Genomic DNA, 24,578 nt, shown 5'->3' with positions numbered 1-24,578 from the left:
TTTGCCAGGTCTTGATGCTACAACTTCCAAATGAATGGGGACCATCAAAAGGAGAAATTGCTCTATTTTCCAATCAAAGAACATCAATTGCCTTGTCAAGCTGGGCTGAAGGTTTCCTCATGCCCGTCCATTCTGTCTTAGGGCTAAAGTGTCTGTTTCTTTTGCCACTGGCTATGCAGATGCATGCCTTTATTTAATTTGTTACTGAGCACACAGGGGTCCCAATCTACATCAGGAGCATGGCGGGGAAAATCTTTGCCTCTATCATGGTCTGATCCTTTTCCCTCCACCATGCTGTGGGTCAGGCTTCAGGGTGCTATTTGGCTGGGTACATAAAAACAAAAGAAGAGCCCTGCTGGATCAGACCCAAGGCCCATCTAGTCCAGCATCCTGTTTCCCACAGTGGCCTACCAGATGCCTCTGGGGAGCCCACAGGCAAGAGGTGAGGGCTTGCCGTCTCTCTTGCTGTTGCTCCCCTGCAAATGGCATTGAGAGGCATCATGCCTCAGAGGCTCAAGGTGGCCCATAGCGACCAGACTAGGAGCCATAGATAGACCTGTCCTCCTTGAATTTGTCTAAGCCCCTTTTAAAGCCATCCAAGCTAGTGGCTGCCACCACATCCCATGGCATGGTATAAAAGCATCCCATCACATGATAAGGTAACATTGTGCCATTGAGTAGGTGTCGACTCTTGGCAACCACAGAGCCGTGTGGTTCTATATTGCTGCTGCCCGATATAGGTGTTTCCTATCCTCTGGGAAACATACAAGCGGGGATTCGAACCAGCAATCTCTTGCTCCCGAGGCAAGTTACTTCCTCACTGCACCATTAGGTGGCCCCATCCCATGGTAAAAAAGCAGAATTGAACAGGTAGAAAACCACTCATTAAATGAAATGAAATGAAATGAAATGAAATTTTCAATGGGAGCTTTAATCCTTGTTAAATTACTGCCATGGGGGCCTGAGCCAACTGGGGTCCCACATGTGAAGGCCTTAAATGCAGTATTGAGGTACATCCTGGCTGCTTGGAGAATAAGTCCAAGTTCTAAACAATGGATATAGAGAACTCTATTAGTGGCCAAATGATGACTACTCCAGAAATGGAAAGCACTCCAGGAAAGGATGCATGACCCAAGGACAGGATGCATGACCTGCTTGAGTTAGCAGCACATGCAAAATGGACTCTTATCAAGGCAAATAAATCAGATAAATGGTCAGAAGTCTGGAACAACTTCATTGAACTATACATAGAATAAGAACCTTTTTACTTACCTAGATGTAAAGGGATGTGTTCCTTTTCTTCTCTTTTCTTCATTCCTTTCTTTTGTCTACCTTTTTTCTCTCTCTTTCTTTTCCTCTATCTCTCCTTTTTTCTCACTCCCCACCCAACTAACGTGGGGGAAGAAGGCAGGTTTGGAGTGAGGAGGGCTGGCATAGGGTAGGCAGGGTGGTTATGGGGAAGGGGGATATTTGGGGAAAATGTTTATAAACCATATAATGCCAATAACATTTGTAAATTAAAAAAGCACACTCATGCAGTTACATAGCACATGCTTCAGGACACTTCTAGTTTGACTCTTCTACCAATGACTCTTCCACCAGTTTGCCTCTTCCACTACCGAGGGAGTGACACCAGCTGGAGCCAGGGACAAAATGGTGGTTCAGGGGGTGGAGCCTATTATCTTCAGAGCCATACACTGGAGTGCAGTGTTCTCTCTATTTTTTTTCCCTCATCTGTGTGCAGAATGAGTTTTTTTCTGGGCAGCAGTATCAAGGCAGTATGTGTGCACATGCATTCAGAGTGGGGCCTTCCTAATTCAACCTGAGCGGGATCTACAATTAATTGAGCAGACATCAGAAAATGCATGAGCACACAAATGCACTCACCTTCGAGGGAACACTGCTGAGGTGAGCTTCATATGAAAGTCTACATGAGTTCCTACAGCGGTACAGTTCTCCCTAACCATGGTCCCCCCAGGGGAGGGGCACCAAAGAAGGCACAGTGGACTCTCCTTCTCAGAGCTCTGTTTTCTTCTCTCTCTCCCACTGTGCCCCACCCAGAATTAACGAGAGTCACGCTGCCTGCAGGCTGGCCATTCACCCGGTAGAGCCGCATGGGCTGGTTAATCATTGATCAGCCCATGCAGCTCTACCTGAAAACCACCAACCTGCAGGCAGCACAACTCTCATTAATACTGAGGTGGGTTGCAATGGGGGAGAGAGGTACAAACTGAGCAAGAAGGAAAGCTGTGCCTTCTTTGGCACACACACACCTGGCTCATTAGAACGAGCCATTCCTGCTAATAACTCATATCAGTGTTTCCCAGCCTAGGTCCTGCCATAGGTTGCTGAACTACAACTCCCAGCATCCCCACCCAAAATAAATTGAAGCTGGAGGTGCTGGGAGTTGTAGTTCAGCAACATCTGGAGCAAACCAGGTTGGGAACCACTGACCCATGTCTTCAGTCCGTCCCCAAAACATAATTTTTTCCCTGCAAAAGTGTCTTTCTCCCTCAAAAAAACATTTTAAGTGAGGAGCACTCCCTTAATTCTCCCTCTGTCTGTACCCCTAAGTTGTTGTGTGTTTTTTTAAAGGTCAGCATTCAAAAATCACAATCAAAATGGCATCCACCACCACCTGAAATGGGACAGTCCATTCTAATATCTCAGGATTCCACCACCTCATTTGGCTGTATGGGTAGACCAACCCTGCTTCAGCTGCATTAGTCAAGGTGGAAAAATAGAGGGGGGGAATTATCAGCAACTTGCACATCACACACAGAGAGAGAGAGAGAGATTCAACTTCTACTTGCATGGGAGAGTAAACAGCAACAAACCTAAACAGAGAGTTTTGAACGCGACATTAAAATACATTTTCTTATTGATTAATCTTTATTGTTCCCTTAATAGAGAAAGATGCTACTTAATGCTTCAAAGGATATTTTGGCAAGCACCACTAGTTGAGCTCCATTATGAACCTTTTTATTAAAAAAAAATCTGTTTGTTAGCACTACATCCATTGTTATATTTCCCCCTCCCCCTCCCCTACAGCTGGAAACAACAACAAAAAGTTACTATGGCTTCTCTTCCTCTCTTTTTTTTGACATTAAAAGCCAGATTTTACAAACCACTTAATGTGCTCTAAGGATCGTGTTAAAAGACGCTGGCATGTTGATACGCACCGTACAAAGGTCAGTCATTTGGAAGCTCCTTTCAGACAATTTGCCAGGATTTTTTGGCATTTTGTATGCACACACAGGACAGCTCTCCAGCAAGCCTGACCTTGACAGTGAATTGGATAAATAAACCTTCAATTTACCCCCCTCCAGCTCAATGCTAGCCTAGCTGCTCCCTCTGGAACCTTCACCTGTCCACATCGTTCAACTGACTGCAACTTTCAACTGACGAACATCCACCGCTTTTACGGATTCCGTGACAAACACCATCTAACAGATAAGGCTCCTGAAAAGTCAAAGTCAATAGTGCTTCCATTGAAAATTTAATGCTGGTTCCATCTTTCCCCATCAGTCTTCCCCCACTGTTGCATGCTTCCCAGGAGGCCCTTCAAGCAAAAGCACTACTCCATAACAGGTAATGACGTGGCATTTAATGATACTGTCCAAAGTGATCCAGGCCCATGGAAAGTAATGTGCGCTCATGTAGCAGATAAGCACGGCTGAATGTACTAGAACAGCAGTATCTCTCACAGCACTGTCACCAGATACAATGTGACATACGGTCCGCCACTGTACCTGGCTATGCCTTTTACGCCGCCATTGGAGGGAAAGAGCATTTTCAGATACAGAGGCCCAAAAGGCGTTCGGGGAATTCGGTAAAAGGTAGGATGGCAAGATCTCCGCAATTAGGCATTCACCGCCTCTTTAATACTTCAGTGCTTGCAGATTTGCTCCTAAAAATCTGTGAATTATATCTCATTGCCGAATGTCCTTAATCTACTCTGACATGTTTTATTGGAGGCAGAAAAAATGTTTCAGTATGATAGATAAGGTTAAAAATGTTCCTACACTGATCATTTACTGTAGCACTTTGCAGAAGGGAGAGAGTAGGAAGAGAGAGAAAGCATTTGAAAGCAATGCTATTTGGAATATAAGAAAAGCCCTGCTGGATCAGGCCCAAGGCCCATCTACTCCAGAATTCTGTTTCACACAGTGGCCCATCAGATGCTTCTGAGAAACCCACAGGCAAGAGCTGAGGGCATGCCCTCTCTCCTACTATTACTCCCGTGCAACTGGTATTTCAAGGCATCCTGCCTCTGAGGCTGGAGTTCGCCTATAGCCCTCAGACTAGTAGACATTGATAGACCTGTCCACTGTGAATTTATCTAAACACCTCTTAAAGCTATCCATTCTTCATTGTAAGGCCTGGAGGTCTAAGCCAGACCCCATCAACCCTAAGTGCGCCCCCACCCACCCCCAACTAATTGTTTATTGGTCCTGTGTGAAGTTTTGGCCAAAGCTAAATACTTTGCACAGACTCCCTGGCACCATGTGGAGACAACCATCTCCTTTAAAGGAAACGGGGCCCTCCTGGGGCCCAGAACCATATTGAAAAGAGTGCAGAGATTACTTTCAGCCCTCTTCTGTACTTTCCCCACAGAGCGCTTAAGAGAGGGATTCATCTCTCTTAAAGGGCCCTCCCAACATTGAGAAAACCACAATACTGTGCGCAGATCAGCCCAGTGAGAAACAGCTCTCACATTGAAGGTTTCTTGTCAAAGTGGCCCCTGCTTGAAAAAGAGTGGTGATCACTACTCTAAAGACAAAAAAAACAACAACCCAAAAACCTATTTTCATCCAACATCAGATGCAACAGAAAAACAAAAAGTATGATCTGACAAGACCATTGTAAGCTGATGGGGCAAATTGTTCATTTCCCATTTTTCTGACAAAGTTATGTTGTTTATGCAGATTTTAGAAAAACTAGCACAACCATAACATTTCTTCAGTGTGCTGCAAGGATGTGAAATTTGACTTCAACAGCACACAGATCTCAAGACCACACAGAGCGTAGCATGACAAACAAACATCACCTTTATGGTTTCAAGCCAACTAATGTATTACATGTTTTCAAGTCTAATAGCGGCTTGGAGTTTTCAGGCAGCCCATAACACTGCAATGAAGCACGGCATGACAGTTCTACGACTGCAGAAGGAGCTATTTACTCACGCGCTACCAGAAAGGTGGTTTAATAAGAAAAAAAATCCATTATATATATATATACACACACACACACACACACACACACACACACACACACATACAGACACACACACACACACGTTTTCCTTGGATTATTCCACTAAGTCAATTATTGGAAGATGGTGGGTGGTGGTCCCCAATTGGAGCAAACTGTTACCTGAAATATTTTTAACAGGTGATGCTAAGGAATATATTTGCTTCTGTGTGCAAATCAAGGGCTCTATCACTGAGCTATGGATCGCCATCATCCTCAAACACCTGCTGCTTCCTGGGATTCTATACAGTTCTAGGACAAGCTCTGTTGCTGCAAGGATCTAGGAGGGACTTTAACCTCAGACAGCTCTAAGGGAAGAGGGGCAGGACCTTGGACAGCTCCAAGAAGGAACCCACAGGAGCTGGAGGGTGGTTCTCATGATGATTAACAGGGCAGGAGAAGCCTCCTGTTCTAGTTTGAGAGCTGTGTTGCACTCTCATTTGGCCTCCGTGAGAATTCTACTGGCAAGTTAGTAGGGAAAATGCTCATCTGCAAGCTAGGTACAAAGGCAAGAGTCACATTAAGTAAGCTTCCTGGAGCTGGGTACTAGTTCTGGGCTCACCCACTACATGTGAGCACTGTAAGATCTTCCCGTTATGGGATGGGAACAGTCTGTGAAGACCATCTGGCTGCTTGCACGCAGAAGGTTCCAAATTCCCTCCCGGCATCTCCAGATAGGGCTAGGGGAGACTCCTGCCTGTAATCTTGAAGAAGCTACTGCCAGTCTGCGTAGACAATACTGAGCCAGATAGGCCAATGGTCTGACTCAGTATATGTCAGCTTCCTATGTCCATATGTTCCATTGCCACCCACTTCCGTACTCAGCTCACAGGTGACCTTCCCTCCCCCACCCACTCCTCCTTTGCTTGCAAAATTCTTGTGATGGCCAGTTGGGAGCACACACAGCTCCCAAACTAGGTAGGAGGTTTCTCTGTTAATCTTTGCAAAAACAGCCATATTGTCTATCATAGGTCCATCTGGTCCGCCTGGGGAAGCAGCCATAAAAACTTGTAGTCTGCTCCAAGGAGCTGCTGGAGCAACATCCCTCTTATGTTGCTAGACCAGGGGTTCCCAACATGTGGCACTCCCAATGTTGCTGAACTACAATTCCCATCATTCCCTGACACAATAAATTGTAGCTAGTGGTGATGGGATCTGTAGTTCAACAACATCTGGAGCACCACACGTTGGGATCCCAAATTTTTCGTAAGTCTAAACACGTACAACCGCAGTTCGGAAACAGAAGCAGCCCAAGGTTTCCCTCTCCTAACTCCAATTTGAACCTTAGGTTTGCAGTAGGTATTGCAGCTCCTACTTGCGGTTCCATTCCAGGATTATTATGTCTGAATGCTGCATGCTGGAGTAACCAGAGTTGAGGGAGGAAGCTCCTCCCTTGCTCCAGCTGTGATTGGCTGCCCTTCATTCCAGAAGGAAGCCTATGCAGCCAGTTCCCCCTCCTCTCTGCAGTCTCCCAGATTTCAGTTAGAGTCCCGTTGGTTACATCCAAATGCAGACAGGTAACCATGTGGCAGGGGGAGGGCAGAACTTCTGGTCCCTCGGTTCTGTATTATGTGTGAATGTGGCATTCTTTTCTTAAAGGGCTCTTGCCTTGTTTTCTAAGCACCACTTCTGGCAGCTCTGCAGTGGTCTACTAGAACTGGCAGGTCCTCAGTGGGCTCCTCAGAGGAAGAAGGCAGTGCTATGTTCTCAGGTTGTGGTGGAGATGCTGGCTTGAGTGTCCGTGGTTCTCCTGATGTGAAAGTTGCTCAAGGTATTGGATCATCTGAAATGTAGGTCATAGGATCTCCCCACCTGGTCTCATCCCCTGAACTGTCCACTTCACCCCCACTACAGTTGGGCGGTGGGGGGGGGGGGGGCGTCCCAGATCTGTGGTCATGACAGATTCTTGCCAAGAACACTGGTCTGCATGGAGGCTCTTCTGAGGTCATTGAGCAAAGGTGCTCAAGAATTGAACCTATGATTCAGGATCACAGAACAGTTCAGTTGTGTCAATTTGAGGCTGAGGTTTGACCACTCTGCGACCCTGAAGCTACTTACCAGACTGGGCAAGAGGCAAGAGACAGGTGAGAGGTAACTGCAGCTATGAGAGCAGCCACAGAAAAGACTACATTTCCCAGGAGAACCTGTGCCTTTCCCAGGACTGCAGAGAGAATTCTTATAGAAGAAATTTTAACTCTCAACCTCCCCCCCACTACTGCTGTTCCCTCACCTCTGGAAGCAAGATGTGCCACCTCCAACCTGTCTCGTGCCCAATCTGATAAAGACCTTCAAGGGTCAACAGAGTGGCGGGGGCAGGGGGACAGGCCAAAGCAAGGCTTTTGCACAGGGGTCGAGCCACCTTTCGAGGCAGGGAAAGGCCTCGAAAGGGTACCACACAGCATGTTTCTGCATGTGGCCACACCCCCTGCATCTGATGTCAGATGCAGGGGTGTGGCTAGGGTACCAAGGGGCCACCAGCAGTGGTTTGCACCCATGCCGCCACCGGCTTCCTACACACCTGCTTCTCAGCCTACCAAAATCAGCCAAATATGCTTCACTTCAGCCCTGATAAGGTCCAAACTAGAAGGCAGTTCAGTTCAGGCGAACAGGTTGGATCCAATGAGGCTTCCAAGTGTCACACAGCCCTAGTTCACTGACAGTATGTTGTCATTTCTTCAATCTTCAATAGGCTACCCTCCACTGATTTAAAAGCCAAGAAAGGAATTTTGGTAAATATAGAATTATAACATATAAATTCCCTGCATCAACAGTTCACAATATGCCTTTGCAGCTGCAAGTATTCCTGGTCAATGACCGAAATAAAGATATCTATCTATCTATCTGCAGCTGCAAAATGCTTAAAATGGCAGACTGTGTGTTGCCTGCTGCCTTTAGTGTTCATGCTGAACATGCCTTCACACACATGCACACTAGAAACAACATGCATCCAGCTGTCTACTAAGACTTAACTGCTGCTAGAATCTCTTGGAAGAGGCTCAACCTAAATTTTAACAAGACATCCCCCAAAGGAAAAAAAAATAGGAACCTCAGTTTACTAGGGAGGTCCCAGGAAATAAAAATTATTTATTGTGAATAGAGACAGTGGGACTCCAGGTCCTGATCCAATCAAAGTGGAGTTCAGACCTTTTTCTTGCTGCTTCCTTACATCAGGGCCTTCTCTATGGCTGCCCCAGGGCTCTGGAGTGTGCAGTCCCTATCAAAATAAGAACTTCTCCATCTCTAGCTTCTTTTAAGACGACCATTAAGCCACGCCTGTTTTCTCAAGCTATTGATTGATTGATTGATTGATTGATTGATTGACATATTTTTATACCACTCAAAACTTACATCTCTGGTTTTAGTTAATTCATTAATCTTAAATGGCTTGTTTATTGCATAAAATTGTTTTAATGGTTTTATCCTGCTTGATATGGGTAGTGTTTTAAATTATGTATATGCCTAGGGATCCACATATCAGACAATATATAAATATGATAGGTAGGTAGGTAAATGCAAAAGCTTTACACCTTCTTTTTGCTTTTATTCCTGTTTCTCTCCTCCCGGTTTTTGTTCATTGCAATGTTTTCGCTACATAAGCTTTGCTTTTAGATCATGTGTGCTGTTGATTTGGCTTTTTTATTATTTAAGAGAACTAAAGCAAATGGATTTTCCCCAATTATTAATTTCCAGCCTCCTCTCTCTCTCTCTCTCTCTCTCTCTCTCTCTCTCTCTCTGCCCCCTGTTTGTATTTATTCAAGAGGAAGATGTTTTCTCTCACAGCAGGACTGTGTGGCAGGCTCAGCGAAGTCCAGGGAGTGCTTACTGCTCGAGGTCTGTGTGTAGCAAACAGCAGTCCGGGCTCAAAGAAACAAAGCAGGATTTTAATTCTGAACCCATCTGATTTCCTTTTCACTCATCTCCACGTCACTTTAGGTGGTTGTTCGACTCTAGTCAGACAGACGGCAAGGCTCTGCTTCCTCCAACGACATTCCCCCTTTTCTTATTTATTAGTCTCCCTTATTAAAAGAACATCTTGGCTTGTGTGATGGATTCTTTTCAAGCCAACGTCAAACAACTCGTCTCAACAAGGGAAGTTGGCGACTGGCAAAGAGAGCAACACAGAGCGTTTGCAAGAAAGTAACAGGACGTTTCTTTGGCTCCGGAATAAATTTGTAATTTAAGGAAGGGGTACATCTTGCCTGGCTAAAATATCTGTGTCTGCAAACAGCTAGCACAGTGTTGGCTGTTCATACAAAGGTTGCCAGAATTGGATTCGGCAGTAATCCTAACTCCCTAGGAGAGGCTGGGGGCTTAAGCAGAACAAGTGAAGCAGGACCAAACCTGAAGGGCCAAGGATGGAGGAAAGCCGGTCTTGTGACGGTGGAGATACGACTTTCTCAGGGCCCACCCAGGTGAGGAAAAACCCATGGAGGGATGTTTGCTGAGAGCCAGCGTGGTGTAGTGGTTAGAGTGCTGAACTAGGATCAGAGAGACCTGAGCTCAAATCCCCATTCAGCCATGATACTCGCTGGGTGACTCTGGGCCAGTCACTTCTCTCTCAGCCTAGCCTACTTCACAGGGTTGTTGTGAGGAGAAACTCAAGTACTGTATGTAGTACACCACTCTGGGCTCCTTGGAGGAAGAGTGGAATATAAATGTTAAAAAAGAGAAGAAAAAACAACCCCCGTGGGGGGCTGGCTTGTGGGAGCTTGTAAGAACTAAAAGTGTCCCCCCTGTGTTGCTTCTGCTGTTCTGTTCCCATTGTAATCCTGGTGCTCTTTAGCAAGGTAGTGTTTATTATTATTATTATTATTATTATTATTACATTTATATCCCGCTCTTCCTCCAAGGAGCCCAGAGCGGTGTACTACATGCTTGAGTTTCTCTTTCACAACAACCCTGTGAAGTAGGTTAGGCTGAGAGAGAAGTGACTGGCCCAGAGTCACCCAGCTAGTTTCATGGCTGAATAGGGATTTGAACTCGGGTCTCCCCAGTCCTAGTCCAGCACTCTAACCACTAGGCCACAACAGCATCATTGACTTATGTCACATCCTCTTTTGTCTTAGGCACTCTGCAACCTCACATAATATAAGCTGCATGAATTTTTATTTACCACCAACGGTGTTAATTCTATACAATACAGCAGGCATGGATTAAACATTAGGCAAAACACACTGGGGAGCAGAAGCCAATCCAGTACACACGTCAGAGCAGGGTCCCTACATTTCCTTATAAATAGGAATCTTATAATGTGAGGTAGTAGATTTACCCACTATTTGAGCTATGATTCCTATTAATAGCTCAAATAGTGGGTAAATCTACTACCTCACACAGTCCCACAGACATAAAACTTTAAATTAAAAGGCACAGCCCAACAGCAATTCTCTAAGACTGCAGAGGGCATCGGCTGTCATCATTAAAGGGTCAGAGGTCCCCCGATAGGCAACTCTGTAAGGTCTGTTCTCATCCTCATCCTGTTCTCATTAAGTTTAATCGCATAGAACTGTGGGCTCTGTTTTATTTTCAAGCCCGTAAGGAGATCAGCCTGCACCAAGATATCTGTTACTCTATTTTTAAATATTTTTAAGCCAACACTGGTTCACCATTAAGTTGCAAACGACTGAGTTCAAATTCATCAAATGCCAGGACAAGCGAATCTCTCAATTTAAAATATGGTTACTGAGAAATTTCAAGTTTGGCTAAATGGCCATTCCCCATCCCCAAAGCATTCAGCTTAGCCTAGACTAAACAACATGACAGCTCTCTAGTCCACTTGAAGTCTCTAACCCAGGCATATTTTCTCACTTCTGCTAACCCTCCATCACTTCCCCACTCTCCACTGACTTCTCTTCTTGTCATTTCATACTCGGCTGCTTTCTCTGTAACAAAATCATGTGCCACATATTCTTCTCCAGCAGTTAATTTTTGTTTCTTTGGTGTTTTACAGTAATCATGAAAAGACTTCCACACTTTGCTGTCTGCCATGCCTGCACTGCATGCAAAAATGGTATGAGCATAGTCCAAATCTCCTTTCCATCTGCTGTGAGATCTTCAAGAATAACTTTAAATAAGAATAGAGGTGGGTCAGGACTTTTTTTGTCAGTACTGCATCCAAGAGTCATAGGAACATAGGAAGCTTCCTTAGACTGCTCCATCTAGCTCAGCTCACTGATCCATCTAGCTCAGTATTGTCTACACAGACTGGCAGAGGCTTAGATAGGAACATAGAAAGCTGCCTTCTACTGAGTCAGACCATTAATCCATCTAGTTCAGTATTGTCTACCCAGACTGGCAGCAGCTTCTCCAAGGTTGCAGGCAGGACTCTCTCTCAGCCCCATCTTGGAGATGCCAGGGAGAGAACTGGGAACCTTCTGCATGCAAGCATGCAGGTGCTCTTCCCAGAGCAGCCTCTTCCCCTAAAACAGACCTGCTTAACTCTGCCTGACCACCAGCTGTTTTTGGACTACAGTTCCCATCATCCCCAGTCATGGTGGCCAGTAGCCAGGGGTTATGGGAGGCCAACATCTGCAGGGGGGCTGAAGTTGAGCAGCCCTGCCCTAAGGGGAATATCTTGCAGTTCTCACACATGTAGTCTCCCATTCAAATGCAAACCAGGGCAGACCCTGCTCATCAAAGGGGACAATGCCTGCCTGCTGCCACAAGGCCAGATTTCCTCCCTGTCACACTTGCAGACATTTATAAGAAATTAAGAATTGCCTTGAGGACTCAGAGTAAATGGACCAACAGTACAGCCCAGCAAAAGGCAATGAATGTATTGGGTGTGCACAAGCAGGGTGAGAATGGTCTTCCCCTGTTTATCCCCAGCATCTGCTGCCTGCATACATGGAGACTCCATCAGGGATGGGGTCGTAGCTCAGTGGCAGAGTATCTGCTTTGCATGCAGAAGGTCCCAAATTCAATCCCTTGCACTTCCAGGTAGGGTTGGGAAAAGCTCCTGCCTAAAACCTTGGACAGCATCTGCCAGTCAGTGTAGACAATATTGAGTAGATGCTCCAATAAGCTGGCTCCATATAGGGCAGCTTCATACGTTCCATTTGGTATCATGGCTACTAGCTGTTGACATACCTATCCTCCATTAAATAGCCTTATATATATTTTTAGAAAAGCTATTTTAAATAGCTAAGAAAGTGCCCACCTCCACATATTGTGGTAGTGAATTCCATTTACATTTAGACTCTAGGAGAACTCAACTCAAGATTCTGGCTTTGACCTACAAAGTCCTACATAGGCTAGAGTCCTAAGTAGATCAGAAAGTACCTGTTTCCAACTGAACATCTCTGAGGATTATCATCATCTGAGACAGGCCTGCTTCAAATTATATCATTTTTGGAGACCACATTGACTCCTAAGAGCAACAAGTCCTTCTCAGTCTCTGCACCAAAGCAGAGATGTGCATGAAAGACATTTTTTAATTCATTTCAAATTTGATGAATTCTGAATTATTATTTTTTCAAATTCAAATCAGATTCGAATTCAGTCCAAAAATCCAAATCAAATTTGAATCAATTTTACCCTGTTTGGGTGTCTTTTTAAACGAATCAGGGGGCCTGATTGGTTTTTAAAGGGGACAAGTGGCTCTTGAATCAAATTCAAATCAAATTGCCCTTTTAAGGGGTGATTCAATTTGAATGTGAATCACTCAAATTACCCAGATTTGAGTCAAATTTGAATCGATTTGCACATCCCTACTCCAGAGTATGGAGCAACAACTGAGCATGGAATGCCCTTCCATTGGCATTCTATTTTATAACTGCTTCCCCCTTAAATACAAAGTAATCCTATGTTTGTTTAGCTAAGACTTTATTCCAGGAGTTGTCCTTCCATGAGCAATCCATACCTTCCTCAGTCCTTTCTGACATTCCAAAGGCAAGTTTCAGGGTGCTTTTGGCTTCTAGTTCTTGTTCTCTCCATCTGAAGAAATCCCCTGTACACAGAAAACCAGTAAAGCAGGGTGAATCCTAACCCGATTCAGACATTACATTGTACGTGCATTCAAATGTCTGTGTTTTGCATGAATGACTGTACATGCATTCATTTTAAACATGAGCCTGGGTCCAGATTCCTCAAATGCATATACATATAGGAAGTATACTTCTGTACATAGGTTCGACATAGCATGTGAATAACTGAACATGTGCACAGATCCATACATGCACACACTGTGTACAATATGTACATGTGAATGTATATAACATGTGAATAGTTAACTGTCTGTCGTGGCCTCAAAACCAAAGACAGCTGTACCTGCAGAAGGGAGCAAAACATCTTGCTATCATGGAATACATATTGCCTGGCTCCTTGGATGTTCACAAAAGAAGGAAAAGAACAATGGAAAATCAAGTCAGTCCAATAACCAAGAGGGTTCAAATGCAGAAAGGAAAAAAATAACCTCCATACCAATTCTTTGATTGGCCCAATTCAGTGTGTGGGGTAGGAGCACCAGCAAACATGTCTCTCCCTTCACATGGCTCAGCTAATCACAGGAGTGGGTTAGTCCAAAGCGCCTCTCTATGCATGGTTCAAATACATTAAAACGCATGGAGAAAAATGTTTCAAATGAATGCCCTGTCCTGCACAATTAGGTGACGGTGCAGGAGATGGGGGAAACGTATGCACTCACACTCTTTTTCCACGTGTTTGCGAACACCATTTCAGAGTAACATCTAAAAACGCCCATAATCATTCAAGGAAGACTTAAATCAATGAAGTAAAATAAACATAATGTGGAAAAAGTACAGGATTGTGGGTTACATTTCCAGGCATAAGTCACAGGACAAGATAAAAGGAAGCAGCCCATGGAGGAGCAAACCATGTTGCTCTAGCAGGAAACAGGAAGTCCTAGAAAATCCTTGGCCAATTAGGAGGAAGCAACAGGTCCGCTGAGAAAAAAAGAGGAAGAAAATCGGTAATTCCTACTTCTAAAGTACAGGAGCTGGGCCCACACGTAGCTCCTTGATGGTGAGGCATTCAAAACGTTGGTCTTCGGTAATAACGCTAGAGCCAAGCAGCCCTCACAGATAGCATCTCCAAATCACAGCTTGAATCTAATTACATTTTGTGTTCATTACATTCATCTTCTGGTGTCATTTGGTTATTTCATCCAGTTCAGTCATCCATTCCATTTCGTAGAAGGGGCAAGGGGTGGAGAGGACTGGCTTTGCAAAGACATACACACACACACACACACACACACAACTCCCAGAAAAGACTTTGCAACTAAATTAAGAGCATTTGTAGAGGCTACACTGAAATTGTGAACTTGGCTGCAAATATTCATTTCAGCTCTGTTGAAAGATGCCCACAAAAATCAAAGACACACCAGGTAAAGGCAACAGGCCCTTCTTAGGAGGATTTCCAGCATTTTATAGTCTAATAGTCAAGGGTGTGAAATAGTTTGAGCTCCACTTAACACTGTCTGATCTCCAACCTGTCATGTCAGATTGCCTGTCAATGTCCCAGCAGTAATAAGAGGAAAGCTGGCATTCTCCAACATAATGAAAACTGAGCCAATATCATGTCTAAAGGTAGAACCCTCCTGAGCCTGGGCAATCCATATACCAGCAGGGAAATGGTTGGGAAATCATTGTAGCTCAGGGGTAGAGCACCTGCTTTGCATGCCGAAGGCCCCGGGTTCAGTCCCTGGCAGCATCTCCAGGTAGGGCTGGGGAAGACTCCTGCCTGAGACCTTGGAAAGCCACTGCCAGTCAGTGTAGACCAGGACTTAGCAATTGTGGCCCTCGAGCTGTTGTTGAACTACAACTCCCATCATCCCCAGCCACAACCTATTTGTAGCTTGGGATCCCATCACTTATTGTGACTGGGGATCTTGAGAGTTGTGACTGGGAATCATGGGAGTTGTAGTTCATCAACAGCTGGAAGACCAAGTTTACCCACCTCTGGTGTAGACAATACACTGAGCTGTATTAATTGCCCCCTTTGCTAAGCAGAATGTGTCCTAGATTTCATTTGGAAGGGTGATTACATGGGAGTGCTGTCCACTGTGAGATATTCCCCTTAGGGGATGGGGCCATAGCTCAGTGGTAGAACATCTGCTTGAATAAGGAAGGTTCCAAGTTCAACCCCTAGTATCTCCAGGTAGGGCTGAGGAACATCTGTCGAGGAACATCTGTCTGAAACTTTGGAGGGCCAGTTAGTGTAGACCAGGGCTTCTCAAACTTGGGTCCCCTGATGTTGTTGGACTGCAACTCCCATAATCCCCAGCCTTCAGCCATGGTGGCGGTGGATTATGGAAATTGCAGCCCAACAACATTATGGGACCCAAATCACAAATACGACGATGACTAATATTTATATATCGCTTTTAAACCAAAAGTTCCCATATATTTGCTGATATATTACATTACTCAATATAAAGCAGCTTCATATGTTCATATGGGCAAAAGTGGTTCTTTTTTCTAAATTCTTATCCCCACTAAATGCTTCCTGTCCTAATGAAATGCCATTGCATCTTAACAACATTGGCTGTACCCTCATTAGCTTCTGCAGACATCTGAATTTCAGACCTGAAATTTCAGATCCGAAAATCAAGCACGATCTTGATTAAAGTTCTCACCCTAAAGATGCTTTAAAAAGAAGAAGCTGAATAAATGTCGATAACAGCATTATCATAGGAGACAGATGAAGCGATTGCAGAATTCTAAACCTAAGATTGGAAACAAATCTCTTTCTTTAAATTGTGCCTGCATCCATGCTCTGTAGAAAGAGAAAACGATTTGAATCGGGGAGGAGGCTGAGATACAAAGCCCTCGAGAAGCAATCTTTTCATAACTTCAACATTTTTTTTTTACAGGCAAGTATAATTATAGTTTTGCATAACCATCTAATGAAAGGAAGTCCTCTCTTGCCATGTTAATAAAGGACCTTGCCTAGCGTGTTAACAAAGCAAAGGCATTCTATGAAGGTAATGTCACTGTGTAATTAGCATGCTCATAAGATGACTTAAGATTACAGTTTATCTGAATCTAATAACTACCTATCAGCAGCTTCACCGCTCTTTCTTTTTCAATATATCTTTCCCCTTGAATGGTTTGAGTATCTACCCACTCACAGGAGGGAGGGGGCTGCGTGGTATGTAAAAATCATAGAGGAAATAAAGACATCCTTCTAAAGGAAACATCTTTTGATTTTTATATTTTTTAAAAAAAATACGTTGAAGAACTGGGGAAAGGACAAACACAGAGACTTTTCCAGACAAGCGAGAAATAACAAGATGCTTTCTTTCTCCTTTTGAGAGGCAACTTTCTAGATTTTGCCCACTGCACCTATTTCACGTGGTCCCAATAAATACTTCAAGTTCCTCCCCTGAATTGATCCATCAGGTATTTGCTCTGGTGATTTTTAGGAAAATGAGTAAAAATGCCTCTTTTTCATTTAGCTTTGCACCCCCTCCCGAATGCATAATTCACAATCATAGGCCACACATTTTGGGGATTCTTACAGCCAAAAAAGAGAATTTTTTTTTCTTCCTTTGTCCCAACACTAAGTCATCTTGTGAAACTGGTTGCTGAGAAATTTAGGACCAACCAAAGGCAGTACTTTTTCACACAGTGCATAATTAATCACAGCCAGGGGACGTGATGATAGCCTCCAGCTTCAATGGCTTTAAAAGGAGTTTAGACGAATGCATGAGGACGGAGTTATCAATGCCTTCTATACTTGATGGCTTTGGCTATAGGCTGCCTTCAGGGAACAACAGCAGGAGAGAGGATCTCTTGCCTGTGGGCTTCCCAGAGGCATCTGGTGGGCCACTGTAGGAAACAAGATGCTGGACTAGACAGGCCTAGGACCTGATTCAGCAAGCTTCTTCTTACAGCTTTGCTCTAGTACAACATCCTCCTGCGGGAGGTTCGTTGTTCTGGATGTCATCCGCCATACACAGATTGTTACTTGCGTTGAACAAAATGTGGGACTAAGGTAGTTCGGAATGTCAAAACCAGATAAATTCACGTGATAAATCTGGAAGCATCCCTCATTCAGTCTTACATAAAGTTTTACAAGTCCCAGGTGTGTAATGCCTTGATTAGAACCAAATGAAACATCATGAAGTAGTGAGCTAGTTTTTTGGGCTTTCTCAAACATTTCCCCCCATAATGTTTTTTAAGTTGGATGGTACACAAAACAAGAAAGGGATGGAGAGAAGGCTGTTGGAGCCCAACAGTCTGTGATTTGGAACTGAGGGTGTGCAGAAGATGTTACGTAGATGTAATTCAATTAGATCCTGCTCAGAACAACATGGATGTTCAGGTTCTACCAAGGGCTGCAGAGATAAAGAAGCCATAATAGTGGTTTTCTCTCCCACCCCTTTAAAAAAAATAAATACTATTTAGCAATTATTCAGATCTGTATCCAGTTGTAAGCAGACCTCTTGGAATGCAGAGTGAAAAACTAAGGAGAAAGATGGGCATCTGTATATTAGTAAAGCTGGAGATTAATTTTAGGTGATCATAAAGTTCTGTGTTTCTGTCTGACTTTTTAGCCTTTGTGGTAAAGGTAGCTCTTGATTGAAATGGAGTTGAGAGTTCTCAAGTGAACTCCACATTTCTTTCGATTTCTCGCCCCTTTGCCATCAAACCTATTTTGCAGAAGTGTCTGCAAAAGCTGTTTCTCTCTGTTCCCAATTCTGCGTTCTGGCCATCATGGCCACAAGAGGCTTGAGGGGTGGGAGGAAAAAAACCTCCTTGCAATAAAGAAATAAATAAAACTGCCACAACAACTCACGCTTCGGTCGATGCAACGTTGATTCATCTGTCCCTGCAACTAAATATCCATCTCTATCGCCTCTTGCTCTATCAGGTTCAAGAAAGTCATCTGAGTGAGTGAATGAGTGGAAGGGGGAGCAAGGGGGATGACAGATTGTGGCAAGGTTTGGGCTTGTCATATATATATATATATATATATATATATATATATATATATATATATATAGCATTTCAAGGCTGGCAGAGTAATAAGTCAGTCTTGTTACTGGAAACTCAAGTCTTCCCAAGTTGCTGTGGCAAAGGTTAGCCAAAGGGCCTAGAAAGCATTGATTTGGAGAAGGCAGGGGACAGAATCCACTAGGGGTGTGCACAAAAACGGCCAGGCTGATTCAGTTTGAATCCAGGCTGGATTCGAACTGACCTGGCCCAGCTTGGTTTCGGCATTAGTTGAACCGATTCGGAGCTCTACCGGTAAAGGGGAATCCAATGAGAATGCCCCTTTACCAGTAATGGGGCAGGCTGTTAAAGGTCTTATCAGCCTAACGGATGGGGGATTTTTTTGTTCTTTTCAACTGTTAAAACAACTGGGGTCCCCTAATATGAAGTTGACTTATACTAAGTCAGATCATTGGTCCATCCAACTCAGCGTGGTCAACATAAGGGCTGCAAAGCTTTGGCCCTCCAGCTGTTGTACTACAACTTTCACCATCTCCAGCCACAGTGGCCAATGGACAGGGATGATGGGAGTTGTAGTCCAACAGCTTCAGGAGGGTCAAAGCTGTGCAGCCCTAATCAACACCAAACAGCAGTGGCTCCCCGGGGCTTCAGGCAGCAGTGTTTTCCCAGCCCTACCTGGAGATGCTGCCAGGGATCGAACCTCGGACCTTCTGCATGCAAGGCAGATGCTCTACCATTGAGCTATGGTCCTTCCCCTGTCTACCAATACCCAAAAGCTATATGGGGATATTATTTGTCTTTTAAAATTGTAAATTATCCAGAGATATGTACATGGTGCTGTACAAAAATGCACTAAATAAGTAAGTAAGCAGATAGATAGATAGACAGATAGAATTTCTGGAATATCTTTAACCCCTAGAGCACGGGTTCTCAACGTTGGGTCCCCAGATGTTCTTGGGCTTCAGCTCCCATAATCCCCAGCCCCAGTGGCCTTTGGTTGGGGATTGTGGGAGTTGAAGTCCAATAACATCTGGGGACCCAACATTGAGAATCCCTGCCCTAGAGCACCAGTGATTATTATTATTTGCATTTATTTTGCCTTTATATCCCACTCTTCCTCCAAGGAGCCCAGAGCGGTGTACTACATACTTAGGTTTCTCCTCACAACAACCCTGTGAAGTAGGTTAGGCTGAGAGAGAAGTGACTGGCCCAGAGTCACCCAGCGAGTCTCATGGCTGAATGGGGATTTGAACTCAGGTCTCCCGGTCCTAGTCCAGCACTCTAAACACTACACCACGCTGGCTCCCTTTATGGTAAATGAATACATCATATAAAGCAGGGCTGCACAACTTCAGCCCTCCTACAGATTTTGGACTACAGCTCCCATCATAACCAACTATTGGCCACTGTGGCTGGGGATGCTGGGAGCTGTTGTTCAAAAACAGCTGAAGGGCCTAAGTTATGTAGCCCTAATATAAAGAGTCAATGGACCTAGGTCAATGACTCAGACTTGTAGTGAATCAGACAACTTCTAACAGTTGTCTGCACTGACTGGCAGCAACTCTATCAAGGGTCTATCAATGGTCTATCAATGGCTACTACAGCAGGAGAGAGGACACGCCCTCACCTCTTGCCTTTGGGCTTCTCAGGGACATCTGGTGGGCCACTGTGTGAAACAAGATGCTGGACTAGATAGACTTTAGGCCTGACCCAGCAGGGCTGTTATGTTCTTTTGGGAGCAATATCCAATCCTCCCGACTTCAGATCCCAGTATCTTAGATATTAGTATGGTAAGCCAAGCAGACACCCTTCTGAATGCTGTTCTGTCTTGATGTGACTGCATTATCTTTATGGAGGATAGGTCTATCAATGGCTCTTAATCTGAGGGGGGCTATAGGCCACCTCCAACCTTGGAGGCAATATGCCTCTAAATACCAGTTGCAAGGGAGAAACAGCAGGAGGGGGCATACCCTCACCTCTTGTTTGTGGGCTTCTAAAAGGCATCTGGTTGAAACAGGATGCTGGATGCTAGACTAGATGGGTCTTGAGCCTGATCCAGCAGGGCTGTTCTTATGTTCTACAGGATCTCAGGCCGGGGTCTGTCTGGCATCACCCTACCTGGTGATGCCAGGGATCAAACCTGGGCCTTTTGTATGCAAAGCATGTGCTCAAGCTCTGAGTTATAGCTCCCTCCCCTATCTACCACAAATCATCCATCGATCTACTGGTAGAACCCATCTACCTTCTGCTCACCCCCTGCAGTAGAACACATCTGCACCTAAGTCATGACTGCATTCCCAGAAGAGGACAATGTTGCAAAATCACATCCCCGACATTTTTCCTTCCAGTTCTGAAATCATAGACCCAGCACCCCTCTTTTTAAGAAATGTATTTCCCTTGAAGTAGTAACTCTAACACAGATTAAGACATTGTCAAGTATTTGCTAACCTACTTACAGGCATCATTGGTCCCCTGGGCGTTGGTAGCTTTACACCTTCCTTAACGGACTAACTGAATAGGTAAATGGGTTATATCAGGCCAGGAAATCAATGTGTATACTGTGTTCCCAGCCACAGATGAGCTTGTCGAAGGCATTTTATTATAGCTCTAGGAGCTGTATTGATCTGACCGTTAACTACTCAGAGGTGGCTAGCAATCCAATGAAGATGCATCCCTTTGTCCATCCAAATGCATTCTCCCCTCAATAGTCCTTACAGACTAAGTGTTCACAGATTGAATTAATTTAATGTTTGCTTAATCAAACCTGACTAAGCTGGAACTTAAATGCTATTAATTACCAAACAAATCACATTCACACTCTTAGCATGATGTCAGACAGGACAACTACGTTGCTTTGCCATCCAAGAATTTTTTTATTCATACACACATATACATTTTATTTTTATACAGACACACACCCCTATCTAACTGTGATTTCTTTTGCTCCCCAATGTACAGGCTACATGACTATCTAATCTGTGGAAAAGCAGCTGTGCCTTCAGAAGAACATCAGCAAAGCCCTGCTGGATCAGGCCAAGGTCTTGGGAAGAGAGCTGGTCTTGTGGTAGCAAGCATGACCTGTCCCCTTAGCTAAGTACAGTCCGCCTTGGTTACATACAAATGGGAAACTACATGTGTGAGTGCTGTAAGATATTCCCCTCAGGGGATGGAGTTGCTCTGGGAAGAGCATCTAGCTTCCAAGTTCCTTCCCTGGCATCGCCAAGATCAGGCTGAGAGAGATTCCGGCCTGTAACCTTAGAGAAGCGGCTGCCAGTCTGTGCAGACAATAGTGAGCTTGACAGACCAATGGACTGACACAGTATATGGCAGCTTCCTATGTTCCAAGGTCCATCTAACCCAGTATCCTGCCTCATTCAGCAGCCAACTAGGCACATTTGGGAACCCTACAATTGGGAGGAAGAGGGAAACCACTCTTTCCCTTGGTGCTTCCTTGCACCTGGTGTTCACGGGCATGCCCCCTCTGATCTTGATGGAAGTGTATAGCTTCCAAAGCTAGTAGCCATTGATAGCCCTATCCTCCATGCATTTTTTAAAAACTCTCTAGACTGGCGGCCAACACCACATCGGATGACAGCAGATGCCATAGTTGCGTAAAGAAGGACTTCCTTTTGTCTGTCCTGAATCTCCCAGCATTGACTTCAATGGATGACTCCGGGTTCTAATACTGTGAGACAGAGAGAAAAACCTCTCTCCATCCACTTTATCCGCACTGTGCCTAATGTTATACACCTCTATTATGCCTTGATTCTAAAAAGCCCCAAATGTAGTTTCCCTTCATTAAAGGGGCAGGAATTTAGAAGCAAACTATGGGCCACATTCAAGTCATGGTTGAGCAAACTGTTGCAGTCAAAGCTAGTAACATAAATTTTGTCCAGTTAGAGCCCAAACACAAATTGAGTTCCATCCTGCATTTACTGGATTCCATCCTCGCTGCCAGGAAACCTTTTTTAAGGGGCTTTCTGGTTGAGCCAAGATGCATTGTGTCCACCAACAGGCACATCAACATCCAGTCTGTCCAGCAGCTGAGACCCAGAGCTTCCAAGAGTCTGTAAAGGTTTGGCTTCCAGCATTTTGCTTATCTGTATATTTCGCTAAGACGTACCTGTCGCTAATCCCATGTGTGGCAGCTCTCACGAGAGTTCGCAAGTGAGCTGCCAGGAGGGGGAGAAGAAAGCGGCAGTGGACAGGCATGCAGGCAGAGGGGAAAGGAAATGGCAGCAGTGTGGGGAAGAAAATGGCAACAGTGGGGAGAAAACAGCGGTGACGGCCAGGAGGGAATTGTGGCAAGGGGAGAAAGTGGTGGCAGGGGGGAGAAAACGGTGGTGGGGGAAACATTGGTGGCAGAAGAAAAAGTGGCGGTGGTCAAGGGGGCTGAGAATGGGGGGAGATCTGAGACGGAGGGGGAAGGAGGGGGGAGAACTAGAGGTACAGATGCTCTGCACCTGGGCCAGCTAGTTTGATTTATTTCTCTCTTCCAGCACTCTAGCAGTTCTCTCATGCCCTGGCACAAAGTTTGGGAATTACCATCCTGATCCTTCAGATGTGTGGCATGCAGCAATCTTTGGGAAGGAGAGCTGGTCTTGTAGCAAGCATGAATTGTCTCCTTTGCTAAGCAGGCTCTGCCCTGCATGCATTTGGATGGGTGACTACATGTGAGCACTGTAAGAGATTCCCCTTAGGGGATGGGGCCACAGCTCAGTGGAAGAGCATCTGCTCCCACATTCAATCTCTGCCATCTCTAGGTAGGGCTAGGAAAGACTCCTGCCTGAAACCTTGGAGAGCCACTGCCAGTCAGTGTAGGTAATGCATTGCTGCCAGTCAGTGTAAGATAGTCCTCCCAGGGGATAGGGCCATAGCCCATCTGCTTGCCTGTTAAAGATCCCACATTCAGTCCCTAGCATCCCAGATACAGCTGGGAACAGAGAGTCGCTGCCAGTCTGTGGAGACAGTAGTGAGCTAGATGGACCAATGGTTTGAGCTTCCTAACTCAATTTAGGGTGGGCAAACTAAAGTGTCCCTGTAATAGTTAAACACATAAGATGGTACAGGGCAGCTGACACATTTTGTACAAATGCCAAATCCAGGCTATTTGTCTAAGTGAGCCGCACGCTTACAAATCACACCCCCTGTGTTAAACAACAGTAGCCAACTGCACAGATTAACGGTCGCAGAAGAGGCGCCCAATGATTTCATTCCAGACAAAAGAAGAACGCCTGCTCTCCCTTTACACCCTAATTTACAATTTCAATTATAAATATAAAAAGTTATGTTTCTGATGGCTGCGTTTATTAGGCGGATACAGGCACTTGTGTCTCGCAGACGTACAGTGTGCAATAAAAACGAGAAGTACAACAAAATGCTGCTGCTCCCCTCCCGTCTTGGCCTTGATTTTTAAACGTAATGGCAGAATCATTGCTAACATCCCCTGCACAGAGGCAATGCTCCAGTGTTGCTGTACATGAGAGCTCTCATTCCCTAAAACACTCCCTGTGTTTGCTGAAGGAGGGAAAGAGTGTTTGGCCCATGCCTGTAGGTCCAGGCTCCAAAATTACCAAGGTGCTCCTCTGCTCTTGTAGCTGGCTGCTTTTGTTAGCCCCGCCTCTACTCCAGGACTGGACAAGTAACTCAAGCCCCATTCAAAAGCTGGCCTGGATCAAGGAATGGATTAACCTAAAAGGCCACAGTGTGTACAGGCATAGTCCCTTTCTCATGAACTCCAAATGTTTGGATGTGCTCAACAGGTATAGCATCAGGTGTGTGGTCACAGAATTCTCACATTCAGTAAATGAAGGGAGTGTTTTGAAAAGGGTTAAAAACAAGATAATTTCCCTTTTGGATGAGACAAAATGTCTGTCTGTCTGTCTCTATCTGTCTGTCTATCTATTTTTATACTGCCCTATATACACCTCTTTGGGATATTTACACACTAAACCAATTTAAAACAGCCAACAATAATAAAACATTAAAATGATTAAAACAATTTAGAATCTCCATATACATGTAAAACACTTGTTAACTCAAAGGCCTGATTGAAAAGGTACATCTTCAGCTGAGATGGGGAGGCTCTGGTTTTATTTTATTTATTTATTTATTCATTCATTCATTCATTCATTCATTCATTCGATTTCTATACCGCCCTTCCAAAAATGGCGGTTTTATTTTATTGGGAATGCATTCCAGAGTCGTGAGGCAGCCTTAGTGAAAGCCCGATTCCAAGTTGCCACCAAATATGATGGTGGCAACCACAGCTGAATCTCCCCCAATAATCTTAATAGGTGGCAGGGTTCATGAAGAAGAAAGCACTCTCGTCAATCTTCTGGACCCAAGCCATTCAGGGCTGTCTAGTCAGACACTAGCCCTGTTCATGAGATGTGAAATATCCATGTC

The 24,578-nt window shown here is 44.7% G+C and overlaps 1 long non-coding RNA gene across 3 annotated transcripts in view; it reads right to left on the bottom strand.

The window, feature by feature from the left end:
* LOC128334506 (uncharacterized) overlaps window positions 1-24,578 on the bottom strand; it is a 317,003-nt gene that overhangs the window by 102,176 nt on the left and 190,249 nt on the right. For all 3 annotated transcript variants that reach the window (XR_008311296.1, XR_008311297.1, XR_008311298.1), the window contains exon 3: window positions 13,112-13,198. This is a non-coding gene — a long non-coding RNA (uncharacterized LOC128334506). The remainder of the gene's footprint in view (window positions 1-13,111; window positions 13,199-24,578) is intronic.

Source organism: Hemicordylus capensis, chromosome 9 (genome assembly GCF_027244095.1).
Source record: "Hemicordylus capensis ecotype Gifberg chromosome 9, rHemCap1.1.pri, whole genome shotgun sequence".
Lineage (NCBI taxonomy): Eukaryota > Metazoa > Chordata > Lepidosauria > Squamata > Cordylidae > Hemicordylus > Hemicordylus capensis.
Note: the sequence above shows the minus strand (reverse complement) of the source record. Positions and strands in the feature narration are given on the sequence as shown.